Source organism: Ranitomeya variabilis, chromosome 5 (assembly GCF_051348905.1).
Source record: "Ranitomeya variabilis isolate aRanVar5 chromosome 5, aRanVar5.hap1, whole genome shotgun sequence".
NCBI classification, from domain to species: Eukaryota; Metazoa; Chordata; class Amphibia; order Anura; family Dendrobatidae; genus Ranitomeya; species Ranitomeya variabilis.
Genome location: NC_135236.1, coordinates 533467568 through 533479783, shown reverse-complemented (window position 1 = coordinate 533479783; position 12216 = coordinate 533467568). Strand labels below are relative to the sequence as shown.

Here is a 12216-nt window from a genome sequence, read left to right as displayed (position 1 = left end):
AGGGCCAATCAGACTCTGGTCACTTATTTGCGACATTTTGTTTCTGCCAGGCAGGATGACTGGGCATCCTTGTTACTGTGGGCTGAGTTTGCCCTTAACAATGCTGTAGCCGACTCCACCGGTCAGACTCCTTTCCTCCTTAATTACGGCCAACATCTGCGGGTTCCTGTGCCTATGCCCGTGTCTTCTGTTGATTCCAGGGTGGCAGACTGGGCAGTGGAGGCACGAGACATTTGGGACCGCACTCAGGATGCTATCCAGGCCTCCAAGGAGAGAATGAGGTCCTCTGCCGATGCACATCGGCACCCTGCCCCGACCTTTGCTCCTGGCGACTTACTTAGTGTGGCTCTCCGCCCGTAACATCAGGCTGCGTGTTGAGTCCACAAAGTTTGCACCTCACTACTAAGGACCCTTCAAGGTCCTCGAACAGGTTAACCCTGTGGTCTACCGTCTAGCCCTTCCTCCACGCCTAGGTATCACCGACACCTTTCATGTGCCCCTCCTTAAGCCCGTACACATGTCCCGGGTTTCTGAGTCATCTGCCGGGACATCGGGTTCATCTACGGACGATTACGAGGTGAACGCTATTTTGGGGTGCAAGGTGGTTCGTGGCAAAAAATTTTATTTGGTGGACTGGAAGGGTTATGGTCCTGAGGATAGGTCCTTGTGAGCCTGCTGAGCACATTTGGGCTCCGCAGCTCATTGCTGCCTTCGAACGTAGCGAGGCCCAAGGAGGGGGGGCCCTAGAGAGGGGGGTAATGTTAGGGGTTGAGTTTCCGCCTCTGCACAGGAGGAATCTTGGGCCATCTCCACTGTGGTCTCCCATTCTTCTCCTGCCGCAGTGGAGCCTGCTGAGCAGAGACATCGGTCCCAGCGTCTCGCTCAGTTTGACTGTACAGAGAGTTATTGCTGCTTTTCCTGCTTCTGCCATTGGAGTCGGTGCTGGGCAGTGGCGAGCAGACGCTTCTGGGACTAAGTCCTGCTTTTCTCATTCTGAGCATGCCCAGAGTAAGATCTCTCAGTGGAGATCGAGGGTCACATGATCAGACACTGCAGCTAAGGCCATTGGTCCTTCAGGAAGGTCCTGTAGGTGCTCACGCTCTGTGGTAGCCTCTCATTGGTCCTTCTAGGAAGGTCCTGTTCGTGCTGCAACTATTTAAGGTGCGCATGGCCTCACGGCCATGCGCTAGTATTGTTCTATGTTGTACTTTGCACCAGTGTGGTCACGTATGATTGTGTTCAGGGACCCGGCTGAAATAGGCCCTAGCATGCTGGCACCTCCGGCAAGGAGTTTTGTGTGCGTGCATGACCACTGACTGCTCTCATTTGGGTAGTTAGCCTGTGCCACTGTGAAGGTTAACAGGGCACAGTGCTTTGAGTTCACAGCTACTCTGTGAAGTAACAGAGGTAGCTCATACCACCATTTAGTTCCCCCATTTGCTAGCAGCAGGTTCTCCTGCACGGTGGACCCCGGGCTGCAAACGCATATATTATTATGTCCATAGTAGAAAAAAGTAAAGCCGCACAGCTGCCCCACGATCCGAGACCAACTGCGTTCTATCCAAAGCGTGTCACACAGGAGCCTGATATCCAGGTAGAGGTGCCCGCATGAATAAGAGATGCACTCATCAGAAGAAATACAAGAGAATGCGGCAGCTGTTTCACACCTACCTGTGGAAGCGCTATTGTAGGCGCAAAACAGCTGTCGTCACATCCTGCTCACCTCCTTCTCTGCTTCACCACCCCGGGCTACGAACACAACGGCTGTGTTTTACATGCTGCAATAAAGGAATTGAACCACACTTGGACTGGTGAGTGTTGCCACATTCTCTTGTATTTCTTCTGATGAGTGCATATATTATAATAAAGTCTCTATATCCATTTGGTGAGTTCCGCTAGCCCTAACACCATATTTGTGCCGAATTTATGTTTGGCGATTGTTTTCTAAACAAATTCGCTCATCACTGCTCTTAAGGTATGGCAGCTTCCACCCCATCTCAATGGTAAAATCCCTTCCAACCAGTCAATTTAAGAGGATTGAAAGAATTGTGTCTGATCCTTGAAAAAAAAGTATTACACACAGTGAAATGACTTCGACCAAAAGAATATCTCATAAAGGATTTAAAATAGACCACTTCCAATTTCTCAATATATCTTTCCCTAGGAGAAGAAAAGGGAACAAATATCTGCCATTTGCTTCTACATACTGTCCACATAGTCAAACTATTGGTCAGATTCTACTGAAATACTAGCCTAATAAGTGATTCCCACCCATCCAGGACAAAGTAGTTCAGGCAACCTCCCATTATGGCTTTTCGTAGGGTTAAATTTCTATGGAATGAATTGGTGAGGGCAGATTTGGGTTCTAGAAATCCTCCACAATGGTTTTTAGCGCAACCAAGGAAACGTACTTTTCCCTGTTTGTTCGGTTGTAATTGCAACAACGTTTTTAGACATATCCAAACAGAAAAGAGATTTTTTTAGGGATTTCTAGGCTTGTGATACAGATTTTGCCATCTACTTCATCACTTATCCCTGTGGTCTTCGATGTATAGATGAGACAATACAACAAGTAAACAGTAGAATTGGACAACATAAATCTAATATTTGTACCAAAAAATTGATCCAACCATCCCACGACACTTCTGTCATAGAGATACCGCTACAGAGGTGGGCCAACAGATTGCAGCGTCTGGTAACACAAACCCGTGCACTGATTAGAACTGTTTCACCATTGTATTAAACAGTGCAGGTTTCCTTGCTGTCAAGACAAGGGTTATTCAGTTCAGTTTATCTCCTGGTGTTCTCCATCCTGAATTGTATCAGCCTTTCAGTGTTGATCACTCCCCTCTGGTGTACAGTTAGGTCCATATATATTTGGACACAGACAACATTTTTCTAATTTTGGTTACAATGAATTTTAAACAAAACAATTCAGATGCAGTTGAAGTTCAGACTTTCTGCTTTCATTTGGGGTATCCACATTAAAATTGGATGAAGGGTTTAGGAGTTTCAACTCCTTAACATGTGCCTCCCTGTTTTTAAAGGGACCAAAAGTAATTGGACAGATTAAATAATTTTAAAGAAAATGTTCATTTCTAGTACTTGGTTGAAACCACTTTGTTGGCAATGACTGCCTGAAGTCTTAAACTCATGGACATCACCAGACGCTGTGTTTCCTCCTTTTTGATGCTCTGCCAGGCCTTCACTGCGGTGGTTTTCAGTTGCTGTTTGTTTGTGGGCCTTACTGTCTGAAGTTTAGTCTTTAACAAGTGAAATGCATGCTCAATTGGGTTGAGATCAGGTGACTGACTTGGCCATTCAAGAATATTCCACTTCTTTGCTTTAATAAACTCCTGGGTTGCTTTGGCTTTATGTTTTGAGTCGTTGTCCATCTGTAGTATGAAACGACGACCAATCAGTTTGGCTGCATTTGGCTGGATCTGAGCACACAGTATGGCTCTGAATACCTCAGAATTAATTCGGCTGCTTCTGTCCTGTGTCACATCATCAATAAACACTAGTGACCCAGTGCCACTGGCAGCCATGCATGCCCAAGCCATCACACTGCCTCCGCCGTGTTTTACAGATGATGTGGTATGCTTTGGATCATGAGCTGCACCACGCCTTCGCCATACTTTTCTCTTTCCATCATTCTGGTAGAGGATGATCTTGGTTTCATCTGTCCAAAGAATGTTCTTCCAGAACTGTGCTGGCTTTTTTAGTTGTTTTTTTTAGCAAAGTCCAGTCTAGCCTTTTTATTCTTGATGCTTATGAGTGGCTTGCACCGTGCAGTGAACCCTCTGTATTTACTTTCATGCAGTTTTCTCTTTATAGTAGATTTGGATATTGATACGCCTACCTCCTGGAGAGTGTTGTTCACTTGGTTGGCTGTTATGAAGGGGTTTCTCTTCACCATGGAGATTATTCTGCGATCATCCCCCACTGTTGTCTTACGTGGGCGCTCAGGTCTTTTTGCATTGATGAGTTCACCAGTGCTTTCTTTCTTTCTCAGGATGCACCAAACTGTTGATTTTGCCACTCCTAATATTGTAGCAATTTCTCGGATGTTTTTTTTTTCTGTTTTCGCAGCTTAAGGATGGCTTGTTTCACCTGCATGGAGAGCTCCTTTGACCGCATGTTTACTTCACAGCAAAACCTTCCAAATGCAAGCACCACACCTCAAATCAACTCCAGGCCTTTTATCTGCTTAATTTAGAATGGCATAACGAAGGGACTGCCCACACCTGTCCATGAAATAGCCTTGGAGTCAATTGTCCAATTACTTTTGGTCCCTTTAAAAACAGGGTGGCATTTGTTAAAGAGCTGAAACTCCTAAACCCTTCATCCAATTTTAATGTGGATACCCTCAAATGAAAGCTGAAAGTCTGAACTTCAACTGCATCTGAATTGTTTTGCTTAAAATTCATTGTTGTAATGTCTATAACCAAAATTAGAAAAATGTCGTCTCTGTCCAAATATATATGGACCTAACTGTATATATGCTTCCACTGTCACTTGGGAGCTGCCAGTGATAGTTCTATTTCCTGGTTTTGGTGGTGAAGGAGAAAGTTCAGTGTTTGTAGTTGGTGTTTTTACTTATCCTATCAGATTATCAGATTTGTTTTCTACTTCCAATTTTTTCCTTCCTGTTTCATGCTCTGTTTTGTGAGGGCATTTGTATGATTGTAGTTTTCTATTATCCCTGTCTGTTTCTTTTATCCCTGTCTGTCATCCTGTCTATCTAGTTAAGGTACCTTCACATTAAGCGACGCTGCAGCGATAGCGACAATGATGCCGATCGCTGCAGCGTCGCTGTTTGATCGCTGGAGAGCTGTCACACAGACCGCTCTCCAGCGACCAACGATGCCGAGGTCCCCGGGTAACCAGGGTAAACATCGGGTTGCTAAGTGCAGGGCCGCGCTTAGTAACCCGATGTTTACCCTGCTTACCATCGTAAAAGTAAAAAAACCAAACAGTACATACTCACCTGCGCGTCCCCTGCCGTCCGCTTCCTACACTGTGTGAGCGCCGGCCCTAACAGCAGAGCGGTGACGTCACCGCTGTGCTTTTACTTTCACTTTAGGGCCGGTGCTCAGTCAGAGCAGGAAGCGGACGGCAGGGGACGCGCAGGTGAGTATGTACTGTTTGTTTTTTTTACTTTTACGCTGGTAACCAGGGTAAACATCGGGTTACTAAGCGCGGCCCTGCGCTTAGTAACCCGATATTTACCCTAGTTACCAGCGTAAAACATCGCTGGTATCGTTGCTTTTGGTGTCAAACCTGACGATAAACGCCGGTCTGACGACCAAATAAAGTTCTGAGCTTTATTCAACGACCAGCGATATCACAGCAGGATCCTGATCGCTGCTGCGTGTCAAACTAAACGATATCGCTAGCCAGGATGCTGCAACGTCACGGATCGCTAGCGATATCGTTTAGTGTGAAGGTACCTTTAGTGTTTTCCTATACACATCGACACCTCACATCCTTGGGTCGGAAGAATCAGATAAGGGTTGAGTTAGGAATATAGATAGGAACGAGAACCTATGGGATAGACTAGGGATCCACTAGTTCAAGGGATCAGGTACGTGCCCACAGTCCATGACATTTCATGACAACTTTCTTGATAAAATGCATAATTTCAGACCATTGATATTTCAAGTCATTGACTATCTACAACCTTTGGGATGAGGAGGGGATTGGATTATGTGTTTGAAGAAAAAGGAAGTTATGTGGATTCATAAATTAAATACTATGAGTCCCAAGGTTTGAATAATTAATTACTTTAATGTACTTCAGTTTATCTAGTAATATGTGTCCTTATTTAATGATTATAGGATGAATAACAATTAGCCTTGTAGTGCGAGTATGCTGCCTCATATCGCTTTACATTCTAATTATGCTTTAGCACCATTATTGTTGTGTGCTTTTCCCCTTATGTGTACACTGGGGTCAATAAAGTTTTTGTGAAGAAGGATCATGGGTGCCTTGGATTTTTGGATTTGACTGCAGCTTTACAACTTTGAGGAGGGCTGTGCCAAGTCAGCATGAACTGTGGAGTGGTACACGGAATATACATTGATGATTGAACTCTATTTCTAATCAGTAGTCTGTTCTAGCTTCCAGTCAAGGTGTGTTCCTGTTTTATCTCCTGTTACCAACCCAGCTAGTCCACCCATTCCTTCCAATCACTCTGCTCCTGACCTCGGCTTTGTATCTTGAACATGTGCTGCATGCCCTGACCTAGAATTGATTGACTATGTCTTTGCTTGTGCCCTCTGTACCATGAATACCTGCCTTGACATGCTGATCAGGTGCTGCAGGTCCAGACACTGCCCTGGAGTGGCACAAGTGGCTATCCTGTGGCCCAAGCCATACCTCACCATAAGAGACTCTAGAAAAGATCAGGTGGCCACGTAGTCCGGCCCCTCCAGGGTAGTCTCGGAGAGTGGAGCAGTGGGTCCACACCCACTGATGGCACAATAAATAATACATACATTGTCACTATATTTTAGAGATATTTTCATGTCAGGACAACCCATGTCCTCTTTATTAAACGGAGTAGAAATGTGTTACAAAAAAGTAGCAATCAAAATTTCAAAACTGTCATCCATTGCATATGAAAGAATGTCATGTAATACCACATAAGTGTATAGCTATTGGTAATTTCCCATATCGCTTTCAATTCCTGGTTCCCTGGAGATCCGCTACTAGCAGGCAGGTCAACATTTAGGAAAGGGATTCAATTGTGATATGCTATTGTCACTAAAAAGGTAGTATTCGCATACATTAATAATATACCATTAATGTCTGGAAGTGGTGATCTACGGTAAATCAAAATGTATGCAATATATTCATCAAAAACACCAATTTAAGCAGTGTGATGCACTGCATCAATCCACTTTACACAGTGGTGTTCAACGTTTTCATAGAATATACAGCGTATCTGAATTAAAATTATATTTTTTAATCTAAAGTCACAATATTTTACAATAGTAATTGTGCTATATACCAGAATAAATAAATATCATCTAAAACAGTCATTGCACAACGGTTACTAACCAATTCACAAATTTCAGTTTTGGTATTTTTTATACTTTTTCAATGTTAAGTCTGACAATGTTTCTGCACTTGAACATGAAATATGTTCAAAAGAGAAAGACACTCCTTGTAGATGTGGTTTGAAGGAGAACCTGTTGAGCTTCTATCTTTGTGTTCTCGCTTCTTCTGATCTTATCACCCATGGAATAGATGATTTGAGCAAGATGTCTTGGATCTCGAGACATGATAAGAAGAGATGCTGTTAAGGGATATAAAGTAAAGAAAAAATGAGACAAAACAGCAGTAAATGACCTTGCACAGGTAAAAGCAACACCAAAATCATGCTTTAGTTTCAAAGGTAAAGCATTTAATTCTCAGGGGAAAGGAAAGGTAATTACCTCATTTTTTTTCATGTCATTTACACCCTCTGCTATGCAGATTAATCTATATTCCTATCTGTCTGTCTGTCTGTATAACAAAGTTCCCCATCTTTCTAGTGTTTTCCACATCCATTAGTGATGTCTATTGAAGATACATTTCGTGACTAGACAGTATACCGGTATTTTCTCTTAAGGGGTCTATGTAATTCCAAGATTGAGAGAACAGCACATCGTCTAGTTAAACATTAAATGCCCCTAGTTCTAGTGCTTGGTCTCATTAGTTGAACCCATACTGATTGCATAATTATATAATATCCTAGAAATGAACGGAATACATTTTGTGGACAAGGGTTTACTCCTGCAACCTGACTTTCGAATAAAGAAGAGAACTTTAAAGGGATGATCAATGTGCCCTCATTTCCTCTATATATGAAATTTCACTGAAAAGCCAAATATCCCTAACATTTTGAAAGCAGTGTGTGTATATATATATATATATATATATATATATATATATATATATATATATATATATAGTATTCAGCCAGCTACCAATTGTGCTCCCACTTAAAAAGATGAGAGAGGCCTGTAATTGACATCAATCATAGGTAGACCACAACTATGAGAGTCAAAATGAGAAAACAAATCCAGAAAATCACCTTGCCTGATTTGGGAAGATTTATTTTGCAAATTATGGTGGAAAAAAAGTATTATTTTGTTATATATCCTTTGTTGGCAATGACAAAGGTCAAAAGTTTTCTGTAAGTCTTCACAAGGTTGGCACACACTATTGTTGGTATGTTGGCTCATTCTTCCATGCAGATCTCCACTAGAGCAGTGATGTTTTGGGCTTGTCGCTGGGCAACACGGACTTTCAACTCCCTCCAATGGTTTTCTATGGGGTTGAGATCTGGAGACTGGCTAGGCCACTCCAGGACCTTCTTATGCTTCTTATGAAGCCACTCCTTCATTGCAGTGGTGGTGTGCTTGGGATCATTATCATGCTGAAAGACCCATCCATGTTTTATCTTCAATGCCCTTGCTGATGGAAGGAGGTTTCCACTCAAAATCTCACGATACATGGCCCTATTCATTCTTTTATGTACATGGATCAGTCCTGGTCCCTTTGCAGAGAAACAGCCTCAAAGCATGATGTCGACACCCCCATGCTTCACAGTAGGTATGGTGTTCTTTGGATGCAACTCTGCATTCTGTCTCCTCCAAACACAACAAGGTTTGTTTTCACCAAAGTTCTACTTTGGTTTCATCAGACCATATGACATTCTCCCAATAATCTTTGTGGATAATCAAAATGCTCTCCAGCAAAATTCAAATGGACCCGGACATGTACTGGCTTAAGCAAGGGGACACGTCTGGCACTGCAGGATCTGAGTCCCTGGCAGCATAGTGTGTTACTGATGGTAGCCTTTGTTACTGTGTTTCCAGCTCTATGCAGGCCATTCACTAGGTTCCCTCATGTGGTTCTGGGACTTTTGCTCACCGTTCTTGTGATCATTTTGACCCGACGGAATGAGATCTTGTGTGGAGCCCCAGATCGAGGGAGAATATCAGTGGTCTTGAATGTCTTCCATCTTTTTATTATTGCTCCCACTGTTGATTTTATCACATCAAGCTGCTTGCCTATTGCACATATTGCACCTATTGTCTTTCCGTCTGGTGCAGTGCTACAATCTTGTTTCTGGTGTCCTTCGACAGCTCTTTGGTCTTCACCATAGTGGAGTTTAGAGTGTGACTGTTTGAAGTTGTCAACAGGTGTCTTTTATACTGATAACAAGTTCAAACAGGTGCCATTACTACAGGCAATGAATGGAGGACAGAGGAGCTTCTTAAAGAAGTAGTCACAGGTCTGTGACAGCCAGAAATCTTGCATGTTTTTAGGTGACCAAATACTTATTTTCCTCCATAACTTTCATAATAAATCTTGCCAAATCAGACAAAGTGATTTTCTGGATTTGTTTTCTCATTTTAACTCATAGTTGTGGTGTACCTATGATGTCAATTACAGGCCACTCTCATCTTTTTAAGTGGGATAACTTGCACAATTGGTGGCTGACTAATTACTTTTTTCCCCCCCACTTTATATAAACATGTATGCACTACTCTCAAAATTTCAAAATTTTAGGGATATTTTGCTTTTGGGTGAAATTTCAGGCTGATCCTGTAAATTGTCTCTTCAGAGAGGAAGATGACTAGAACTCTATTACAACCTATAGGAAGTAGCAATCTTAAAAGTCAATGTTGACCCTCAAAACTGAAAATAAAGATTAAACAACAACCACAAGACAGATTTCATCAACCAAGGCATCCTTGTAATCAGTATAACGGCGCCAACTTGAGACTGTCTGTAGGTTACTGTGCACAATTCTGCTGACTGGTTCCATTTAATCGTAATGATTGTGGCCTATATTTCACTTCTGTTGATGATTTTTCCTCCTTGCCATACCTCGACATAGTGATTGAAAAGAGTTCAAATAGTGAGATAAAAACATCAACATTTAGAAAACCACAGCCATCAATGCCTTACTCGAATGGAATAGTAGTCTCCCAAATCATCTAAAAAGGCAGTACCTGAGGGTGCGTAGAAACTGTTCAACTGAAAACTCTTTGACATTCAAGCTGGGGAGCTTAGGATTAGGTTCCTGGAAAGAGGATATCTGCAAAATATCTTTAAATAGGCCTTTAAAGAGGCAAAAGGAGAATGAGATCGGAATTATTGAATCCAAAACCCCTACCAATGGATGCAGATGTAACTAGATTTATAACAACATATGACAAAGGGACATTGAAAGTACAAGAAATTCTTAATAAACAATGGTACATCCTACTAGTGCACTCAGATATTGGTGCCAAATGAAGCAAATTTCCCCAAATCACCTACAAGAAAAGATCACTTAATTATAGACTTGTACATCTTGTGTTATCTCCTTATACTCAGATAAGAGCCTATTGCGCTTTTATTTTCTTACAGCCATTTTCTGATTGATCTAGTTGTGGAATTCACCAGTATGGCCATTTTTCTGAAGTGTCCTAGTAGCAGTTTTGTACATGACAACCCCAAGACGTGCTGTGCTGATGCTACTATAACCGGCCTGCATGGACTAAACATGCTACGGGTGGCCTTCAGCTTTTCCAGACTTGTTTCCCATTGAGCACATTTACACAGCAGGGGACATTTAAAAGATTATCTCAAAACAAGAATGTTATATTTAAATACATTGAATTGTGGTACTATTATTCCAAGATCTGTTGATTAAAATTAACTTTTGTTCATGGCAAAAAAAACCTTTAATACCCTAAATGAAATCATACCAAGCCATGTAAGTGTGTGTATTTGTGCATGTGGTGAGCATGCTTGATACTGAATAAATAGAGTTATTTTGAAAATGTTATTTCCATTTTTGCATATCATTAACATATCTATTGATCCAGAGATTTTTATAATTATAATTCTATGTCTTTCCCGTGATGGTGTTGCAATTTCATTTGCAGTGTTCATATAACATTTTTTTAATATGTTTATGTTATAAAAAAAAAAATCTATTGAAACTGATGGTAAGTGTTGCACTAACTCTGTTAAAGTCTCCCAAAGCCTCTTCTTTCATCCAGGACTGGCCTTTGGTTAGTTGCTGCACTGCACAAGATTATTTTAGTGCAAGCAAATTTACGAATATGACCTGCAAAAATAGAAGTTACTGACTCATAAGATGATTTTTATTTCCATCTTCTTTTATTAGCTGTAAACAATTCCTGTTTATAATCAGCCTGAAATTATACTTTCCTTTTTCTTTTCTCCATTCCCCATGTATAATGTCTCCTCCTCCCATAAGAGTCTACTTTTTTCTCGCAGCAAGGTCTCTCTTTCTCACCCTTCTGCACAATTACAGCCAGGTATACATTTTTAAAATGCCAGGGAGACATGTCAATCAACTAGAGTGGCACATGGATCTTCAAACTACATTTTCCCTGAAATGTCTGAGCCAGAGAAAGATATACCTTGCTGCAATCATGCAGCCAGGCTCTGATTCATATGGCTTTTAGTTTGGGCTGCATGAATCAGATGAGAGGTTCCTTTCTAAAATTTATGTGGTTCTACCTTCAGAAAATCATTCCAAAGTACCATCTACTTGGTCTTTTGCTTTTGTGTGACTTGCTGTTCTTGGCCTCTTGGCAATTATAATTAGTGATGAGCGAATGTGCTCGTTACTCGAGTTTCTCCAAGCATGCTCGGGTGATCTACGAGTATTTGTTAGTGCTCGGAGATTTAGTTTATGTCGATGCAGCTGTATGATTTGCGACTGCTAGACAGCCTGAATACATGTGGGGGTTGCCTGTTTGTTAGGGAATTCCCACAAGTATTCAAGCTGTCTAGCAGCGGCAAATCATTCAACATAAACTACATCTCCAAGCACGCCAAAATACTCGGAAACCACCCGTGCATGCTCGGAGAAACTCGAGTACTGGCTCATCACTAATTGTAATCCTTCTTCTTTCAAACAGGGGCATAACGATCGCTATTGCACAGGCAGTGACCGTGACTAGGCACATTGAAAAAGGGGGCCCACCGACCCCAGTGCCTACTGCAGCTGGATATGGATCTGATGATGCACATTCAGCTGAAGTGTATTGCAGAGACGGGACTCTCTGGCTTCCTGTGCTACAATATACGCCGCCAGCCAATCAGAGTCCGGCAGCTGACATTGGCGTGCCAGGCATTTAACGTCTCATGGCAGTGAAGTCATGGGTCTCCATATCAGGCACGTTGATGTCAGCT

General features: G+C 42.0%; 1 long non-coding RNA gene across 1 annotated transcript in view; it reads right to left on the bottom strand.

Annotated features, from left to right (window-relative positions):
- Positions 1-5903: 5903 nt before the first annotated feature.
- LOC143773815 (uncharacterized) overlaps positions 5904-12216 on the bottom strand; it is a 30764-nt gene continuing 24451 nt past the window's right edge. The window contains exons 2-3 of the long non-coding RNA XR_013215379.1: positions 10014-10122; positions 5904-7303 (exon numbers count right to left, since the gene is read on the bottom strand). This is a non-coding gene — a long non-coding RNA (uncharacterized LOC143773815). The remainder of the gene's footprint in view (positions 7304-10013; positions 10123-12216) is intronic.